This window comes from Benincasa hispida, chromosome 3 (genome assembly GCF_009727055.1).
Source record: "Benincasa hispida cultivar B227 chromosome 3, ASM972705v1, whole genome shotgun sequence".
Taxonomy (NCBI): Eukaryota; Viridiplantae; Streptophyta; class Magnoliopsida; order Cucurbitales; family Cucurbitaceae; genus Benincasa; species Benincasa hispida.
Window position 1 is genome coordinate 16,867,435 of NC_052351.1, and position 9,441 is coordinate 16,876,875.

The window sequence follows — 9,441 nt, forward strand, 5'->3', positions numbered from 1 at the left end:
TTTCATTGTTGCAACGAATTGCATATACATTCATGGTGGGTGCATATCTGCTCTTTTTAATCGTTAAATTGTTGTGGTTGTGTGGATTAATGGATTTTTCTGGGATGTTAGCCTCGTTTTGATTTAATTCTTTTACATTTTCGGTTGATTGTAAAGGCCCCTGCATTTTTGGTCATTATTAATCATTATCAAGTCTGTAATTCAAAGTCAGTTTGAGTCTTGAGTCATTTGTGAAGAAGATTAGAGCAAGGGTTATGCAATTGTTAGGATCAGAAGTTCCCAAAACACTCAGGATTAAGGTCATGTCACCTATGGTCGTTTTAGTGAGATAAGTGTAATGACCCGACCTTTTGAGTACTCTAATAAGAGTCGTTACTCATAATTACACATTTACATTCAAAACATTTTGACCATTGAGGAAAATAAATTTTCATTTAAATAGTAAAGACAGTTTTCCAAAATAAATAACAAATAAGACAAATCTTTGTTTGGGGCCCCTAAAATAACAAAAAAAAAAAAAAAAAACTTAAACAGATAAAATTTTGACCAACATCGAGTTTCAAATCAAAACTTTTAAATAGCTTGAAAACGTAAACTGAGCAGAAACGATTTACATGTCCTATATGGCACGATCACAAGTCCCTCTCGTCACCCGCTAGTCAGTTCCTATCCTTACCTGAAAAACATAAAGGAATAAAGGATGAGTATAAAATACTCAGTAAGTGAACCCATTACTGGGATCAGGCTATGCATCCACGAGCAGAGATAATGGGTCTGTGGCTCAAACAACTACATCTGTCTTAGATGATGAAAAGAAACCAAAAGATGTACTGTCTTGCCTTGACTCGCATGTCTAGTGGCTTGATGGCACACCGTCAAACATGGAAAAATAACATGAACGTGAACCTGTCGATTCACGCATGTTTAGCGGCCCGTAGGTACACCGTCAAATATGGAAAAATAACATGAACGTGAACTTGTCGACTCACGCATGTCTAACGGCCTGTATGCACTCCGTCAAACATCTAAAATAACATGAACGATAACCTGTCGACTCATGCAGTTCTAGTGGCCCGTAGGCACACCGTCAAACATGAAAAATAAGATGAACGTAAACCTGTTGACTCATGCATGTCTAGTGGCCTGTAGGCACACCGTCAAACATGAAACTAGATCTGTCGGTCCTCTGAAATAAAACATGCGTCAAGGCAAGACAGTAAACTGCCCTATTGGTCTATTCATGCATCACATACATAATTTCAGTACTGATTAGAATTTCAAACGTGTTCATAATACTCATAATTGTGATGCAATAAGTATATCACAACGAGAAAATCGTGCTTCTAGAGTCCATTAATTAACTTTTTAAATCTAATCTATGTTGCCTGGCACAAAGGCATCGGTAATAGTACCACTTACCTCAACTTGGTTATAAAAAAAATGGTCCACGTAAATAATCTCCTTAAAGCTTTTAAGTAAACTTGAATCAGCCCTAAAACATAAATTACCAAATTCAATTTAGCAACCAATGCCTAAAATAATGAGTCCAAAATTTAAATCAATTCTTCGGGGCCTAAATCCAATTAACCAAAATTGGTCCAAACACCCCTTATTTAACTTATCGAACAATGAAGCTTAATCAACAAATCACTTTCAAGATTTCAACTCCAAAATATCCTTTAAAATCAAGTTTTAATTCCAACGGACAATGACTTTGGACCTTCAAATTGCAAGAGTTAAGCTAACATTTAATCAAAAAAGTTCCATATTCTTAATACTCACCAATTGTGCGTTCCAAAGCTCCAGAACTTGTTGAATAGTATACTAACGACTTTCAAAAACTTGAATCGATGCTCCAATTGTTATAGATAAATAAAATATGGCCTAAAATTCAGTGTGTACTAAAGAACCAGTCAAGAAATCTAAAAAAAATCATAAACAACTCACCAAATAAAAATCCAGCGAGTGGTAGTGATCGACAAACGCACAACGGCGAACGGCTAAAAAAAATATGAAAGTAACAAGAATTTTTCTGTCTAATTGACCCCTCTTTGGAATGAATTGAATAGTTTTGAATGAAGTGGATGGTTGTATTTATAGAAGAAAAATACTACTAATCCTAAACTATTTGAGATTTGATAACTTGAAGTAGTAGATGGATTAGATTTTCTTTTTGAATAAAACATTTTCTCTAATTAGGAGATCCATATTTTAATTAATTAGAGAATCCATGATCTAATTAAATTGGGAATCCATATTCTAATTGAATTAGAAATTTCACCATCTAACTAAATTAGGAATTCTATAATCTAATTAATTTAACTTAAATCCAAATTTCTCCTATCAACTCAATTTAAATTAATTATCTTATTTAATTTGGATCCAAACTCCAAAATTAAAGAGGATAAAATTTAAAACCAACTTCCTCTTTCTCTTCTTAAATTTCAAATTTCTTTTAATTTTCAAAATCGCAATTCTTTTCCTTTTCTTTATTTTCAAATCTTTATCCAAAATAATCCAAAAGTTCCAAGCCTTTTATCAAATTAATCCGAAACCAATTAACTTGTCCAATTGACTTAATTTTGGGTCCAAACCAAAATTAGATGAAACATATCATCCAATAATTGAGATAAATTACATCCTTCCAAATATTTAATCAATTTAAAAATCACACTTCCCCCAAGTAAATTAATCCATTTTTTCCTTATATTGAATTAAAATTCCAATTCTTGACAAATATCTTTTAAATTAATTATCTTGCCTTCTAAATTATATTTTTTTCTTGCCCCAATATCCAAAATAATGCCCATATATTTCAAGATAATTTAAAGAAAATTAGATGAAAATTCGGGGTGTTACAGTAAATCTCAAGTATCAACGATGTTATATAAAGAGATGAATCATTTTTTGGTTCAAACTTATACAAACTCTTTATTTAGGACACCCCCACTCGCACGTCTCCACATGAATGTCAGGATCAGACCATCGTAGTTGTTCACAATACTTGTAAACCTCTACAAAGTGGGTTGTATCTGTAGTGTCACCAGGATAAGGTATCGTTCCTTTATCCTTATACTACAAACCATTTAGGTTATTACTTAAGGCATGTCCACTTCTATATCACATATACATGCTTAAGTTTACATACAATAACCATAGATCTTTGTTTATTGGATATGAGTAAATGCAAATAAAATAGCTCTTATTTTATTAATAACAATGTGTACAATGTTTACAAACTACGAGACTCCGAAAGAATTAGGATACCAATCCCAATAATATTTAATCTTTTATTAATCAATTTAATCCTATTAAACTGATTAAAAGATTAAACCTTAGGTTTCTAATCTCATTAGAACCGTGATCTTAGGTCTATCTCCATCAAGTTTTAAAACTCTTTTAAAAACGTGATTCAAGCCTAAGTTCGCATGTATATCTTTCTTATTGATTTTAGTTCTAATTTCCCTTATAACAGTTATAAAAGAAACAACCAAAACCATTCACATTGCTATGCACAACTAGGTATTTATAACTCTTATAAATTCAACGTATGTGTTATGTTTCATGCAATGTCCAAACATTACTATATATAACTCTTATATACTTGGTAATGAACTAACCAAACATGCTTCCATACACCCTTATACTATAACACTTATAATATAAAGATGATGCAAGACTATGCTTAATCCATGCATTAATATAACTCTTATATTATATGATGCATGAGCATGCTGTTGAAGTAATTTAAATCATGCAAATTACTATATCATAACACTTACGATATAAGTTGATGCATGACCAATGCATAACCTAAGGTGGGATTTCAACTATATAGCATACAATATGACATATAATAAAACATACACCTTATGTACATTCACCACAATTAATGGACTGGGATGATTAGCCTTAAAAACCGGAAATGAAATTCTATCTATTACATAAAACCATCGAGCAAACCAGTTGACAAGCTGATAACGGGCAGAAATGCACGTTATTACAGCTCAAAGTTATAAAAAAATGCAGGGTTCTGATGATAAAAATATACAATATTGCGTCCAAAAGCATAAAGTTCACAACATTGCGATCGCATGCGTCCATCACATGAAAATAGTTAACTTATGTATTTTTTTGCAGAAAATGCGTTGATGCAAGGCGGAAAATGAGATCCAAAGAAATCAACGGCCAAGCGCATTAAGAGATTGCGTTAACGCAAGGCTATGGGATCATTTGCACTCATGAATATCTGCTAGAGAAGGTTGCTGCAAAGAGCTGGTATATCATGGTGGGCGCATCTGGGTGAAAAGCGTAATAAATCATGATGAGACAGAAAGCTGATGACGGTCGATTCTGAATTATGTTGACAAGCCGTTAACGACCTACTGTAGCAAGTACACTCAACTTTTGGGTGAAAAATATTCGGCACATCAGATAGAGAATTAATGCCATCCCATTAGTGCAATCATGAGAGAGAAGAAGCCTTTCACCCCGAAGCTCTATAAATACCAAAGGCCACCTTCAGTGAAGGAGTTTGTTCAGTTCGATAATTTTCTCCATAGATAGAAGTAGCCTTGCTCATAGTTTTCTTATACTTAGAAGGCGTAGCGAGAGAAGGGAAGAAGCATCAGAAGATCGCCCTGGTCAGCTCGAGAGAGAACCCTGGAGGCATGGAAAAACAGCGAGAGGGCCGACTCTTGCAAGAGCAAGATTATCTTTTGACCAGAGTAGAGAAGAATAGTGTAAAAGCCTTGGGAAGAAAGAAATTGCTACAAGGCTCTTTATTCTTATTCCGCACTGTCATTCTGTATTTCGATTATATATCTATAAAATGAAACTTGCTTATCTACATCTGTTCACTCTCTTTAAAGCATGCATGAGTAGCTAAATCTATCAAATGGGTTGAGAAGAACTTAGCTAACATGGCCTAGGATCTTCAGTGCATATGATCATCTTGTCTTATGTTGCGCTCAACAGCCTTTAGAGCTACTTGAGAGAGAGTCTAAAGAAAGAATCTAAAACTTGAGAGAGCTACATTAGAATCTAGACTCGAGAGAGCAAGATTAGATCTGTAGGAGCAAGAGATAGGGACTTAGAGATAAGCTCTGTTTGGTAACATGCATCGCATGCACCCTAGAGATAGGTTATGGTATTATGCGGTCGCCTTGTATGTGTGTGTGTCAATCGTCATCGCATAGACAAGAATAGAAGCTTATGTGTAGGACCTATAGATATCATCACATATATCGCATGCGTTCTAGAACTAGAAGCCGTAGCATTTGTATTGAGATATGATTTCCTATTGTATGTGTGTAGCATGATTGCATAACATGAATGCAATCCTAGGAAGTGTTAGCTAAACCCCTTCTCAACTCGTTCCCCTTCATATTCATCGCATCTTAACTCTTTTCTTAAATCTGCCCCATACATTTTATACTGTAAACAACAAACCAACAAACTCTTTGATTTATTTGTTACCACAAAGTGATCTCGAAATTATCACCACATATTATTTTCCTTAGTCCTTGACTTCGACCTTGGGCTTACAGGGAAACTCAGTAGGATTTATACTTGGGTCCTGCTGAGAAAACTTGTTTACACAATGCATTTTCCACCAACGCAATTATTCCATTATTTCATCGCATAAAATAACGCATCAAGTTTTTGGTGCCGTTGCCGAGGACTTCGGCAATACAATGTGCTAACAGTAATTTTCTAATTTTCTTTGCATCTTTCAATCTCTAGTACATTACGACCCAGAGATTGAAAGAACGTTCTGATGAAGACTGAGAGATAGCCGCCAACAACAACAACAAGAGAAAGACAACATGGCGGAACAACCTAGAAATGGAGCACCAAATGAAAATAATGTCATGGCAAATCCCATCCTATTGGCGAACGACCGCAAAGGCCTATTCGAGNCAGGAATCATGAGGCTCGCTCTTGATGGATCGAGATTTGAAATGAAGCCGGTGATGCTGCAGATGATCCAAACTGCGGGACAGTTTGTGGAAGCTGTGGCGAGGACCCGCACGCCCACCTCCGGAGTTTCATAGAGATCTGCAACACTTTTGTGTTCCCTAATATCTCCACCGAGGAAGTTCGACTCACTTTGTTTCCATTTTCGTTGTGTGACTAGGCACGAAAATGGGCTTATTCTCTCGAACCGGGGGAGATTACCTCATGGGAGCAAGTAGTAGAGAAGTTTATGAAGAAATACTTCCCTCCAACGGAGAATGCCAGAAGAAGGAAGTTTATCACCAATTTCGAACAAGATATTGAAGAATCACTCAGTGATGCTTGGGCGAGGTTTAAGAGGCTAGTAAGAGATTGCCTGCATAACGGTTTACCAGACTGCTTACAGATGGAGATCTTCTACCAAGGATTAAGCCCAACATCACATACGGTTGCCAATGCGGCAGTAGCTAGAGGTCTACTGGACAAAACTTATGAAAAGGCCAAAAATATACTTGATCGCATTTAAAAAAATCACGAGGATTGGAGAGAGCGATCAAAAATTAAGAATTAAAGACAGTGACGCGAACAATGGGGCCATCACATCGCTTCATAACCAAATGATTGTGATGATGAGTTTGATATAAGGAATCGCAATTAATAGCACGGACGCGCAAAAATTGCAGGTCAACGCAATTGCCCAAATGACCACAAGTTGTGTCATATATGGAGAAACACATCCGATGGCAGAATGCCCTGGAAATCCGCACTATGTATGCTTCATAAAGAACAACCCTTATTCTGATACGTATAACCCCGGGTGGGGAAACCACTCCAATTTCGCGTGGAAAAATCAACAACAAAGCTTTCAACTAGTGGTGCAAAAAGAAGGGCCACCCAGGTTTTTCCCACGAACCAACGGTTCAACGCATAACTAAATTAGCAGTTTGTAAGCACCACAATCTTCATCCTTAGAGAGCTTGTTGAAGCAGTATATTGAGAAGAACAAATCAGTGCTTTAGAATCAAGCAACGTTCATCTAAAATCTCGAAATTCAGCTAGGACAGATTGGGGGTGAACTCAAAAATAGACCGCAAGGAGCGTTGCCGAGCTTAATTGAGCTCACTCGCAACTCTGGGGGTATAGGAAAGGAACAATGCTTAACAGTCTCCTTGTTAAGCAAAACATGACAGTGGAAGTAGGGGAGGAACCCATTGCGACCAACTTGAATGTGGTAACGACCAAGGACCCGTTGATTTATTATTTAGAAGAGCCCGAGAAGACGAACCCAGAAGTTGCGTCCACCCTCAAGCCTCTAGAACATGAGATAGAAAGGGTCTAGCTACCACCATTCCGACAAAGATTGAAAAAGAAACAGAATGATGAAGATAACATTGCTACGGAGTCAGTAATGCAAAATACAACGATCCCACAAAAAATGTGCGACCCAGGAATCTTCACGATACCATGCTCAATTAGAGGGGTCTACATTGGTCAAGCTCTATGCGATCTTGGGGCGAGTATAAACGTAATGCCACTATCAATCTTCAAACGATTGAACATAGGCAAACTCACGCCCACCTCTACTTGCAGACAGATCCCGAATACATCTTGAGGGAGAGTTGAAAAATGATGCAATCTCAATTGACAAATTCATCTTGCCGGCAGACTTCATTATTTTGGATTATAAAGTGGATGAAAATGGGCCCATCATATTGAGACGATCATTTCTCTTGGCTAGTCGCGCTCAAATTGATGTGCGCAAAGGGGGAAATTGTAATGAACATCAATAGGGAAAAGCTCCTGATTAAGGCAGTCAAGATCCCAGAAGATCGAGAAAAGAAGAAAAATTTGTCGTGGATGTAAAATGTCCAACTTGAAATAAGCAGTCCCTGTGTTACTATGCGACTCAAACTCATCAGGGACACATTCCTTTTGAAATATCCTTTTTATATCAATACTTCATGAACTTTCATTACCTGTCTTTTAACTATTATCGTATATTTGCTTATGTTTTTCTTTATATCTTAAAAAAAAAGAAAGTGATCATGTTGAACGATTGTCGTAAACGATTTATATTAACTTTGTTTTTGTATTTGATCCTTTCAATGTTTTTTTTTCTTTGCAACAATCGAGGTGAACGATTGTGGAGGCGCTACACAAAGACGCAACTACTTTACTTTGTCACCGCAATCAAAAGAAAGCAGATCGCCGCAAAGCAGGATGCATCCATAAATAATGTGGGCGACAGAGCAAATTTTGGGGTTGTATCTTTCCTTGACTTTATTCATTCAAAATTTTGAACTATCACATCACATTTTAATTTTGAAAATTTTATCACCGCATCATCTTTGGTTGGCGCAATCATTTAACATTGATTAATTTAGTAAGTCACCGCATTATTTTTCTTTGCTAATTATGATTTCAATGATGAAACACATGCCTATATTTTTTTCATATATGCTAAAGTCAACTTAATTTTAAGACAGTTACCTCATGAAATATTTCTAGAAGTTTGTGGTCTGCTAGTTTTCTTTCAAACTGACTTTTACAAAACTTCTTAAGAGCATCGCATGACTTCTTTCAACCTTTTAGCAATGAGGACATTGCCACATTTTAAATTTGGGGGTGCAATATTCATTTTTCAACCTTGCTATTTTTAGCCTTGAAAAAATATAAAAAAAAAAGAAAAAAAATCATAACGTTGCGATCGGATCCTACTCGTAGTTGGATGTTCCATGACACCCGTAGGTGCAAGTCAAAACGAAGGTAGGAATTATGATCAACGCATAAATAAATGATCGCAACTTTGTTGCCAAATAGGCATGAGTTTAGACTGAGAAAGTGTGTCTTGCTCGTAGTTGGATGTCCGCATGACACACGTGGGAGCAAGCCAAAACGAAGACTAGGCACTTGGATCAGTGCAAGGTCATAGAAGTATATATATATATATATGTATGTATGTATGTATATGTATGTATGTATATATATATAATTTATGTCTAAAATATGCAAGGATAAAAAAATAATTTGAAAATACCCCATTAAATTTTTTTTTTTCGAAAAAATCATGCGATGCCGTGGAATCTAGTAAGGTCTTTTTGAAGGTTAAACTTGCGGTCACTAAATTTTAGAAATATTTTAAGAAGAGACCCAGATAAATATTAAAGAGATTCTAGTGCATAGGATTTGAATAAGGCATCCTTGAGAAATCTAGGAAAGAGAAGGTGGTCGACTTTCTAAAAGAAATTTTTAGCTTATGCTTGAGGACAAGCTGTCACACCCCGCTCTAGATTACCCTCTTAACCTGGATGGAGTGGTGATTGCAACAGTTACCAACCCTCTTGCTGGCATTTACTGCCTATCTAACCTGTTAAATTTGCTTAAACCCTGAATACGTACATTTCATTAATATACTGAACTAATTAACTTAGAACTTAATACATCTACATTACATGGTTTCATAGAACTGTTTTACATGAATAT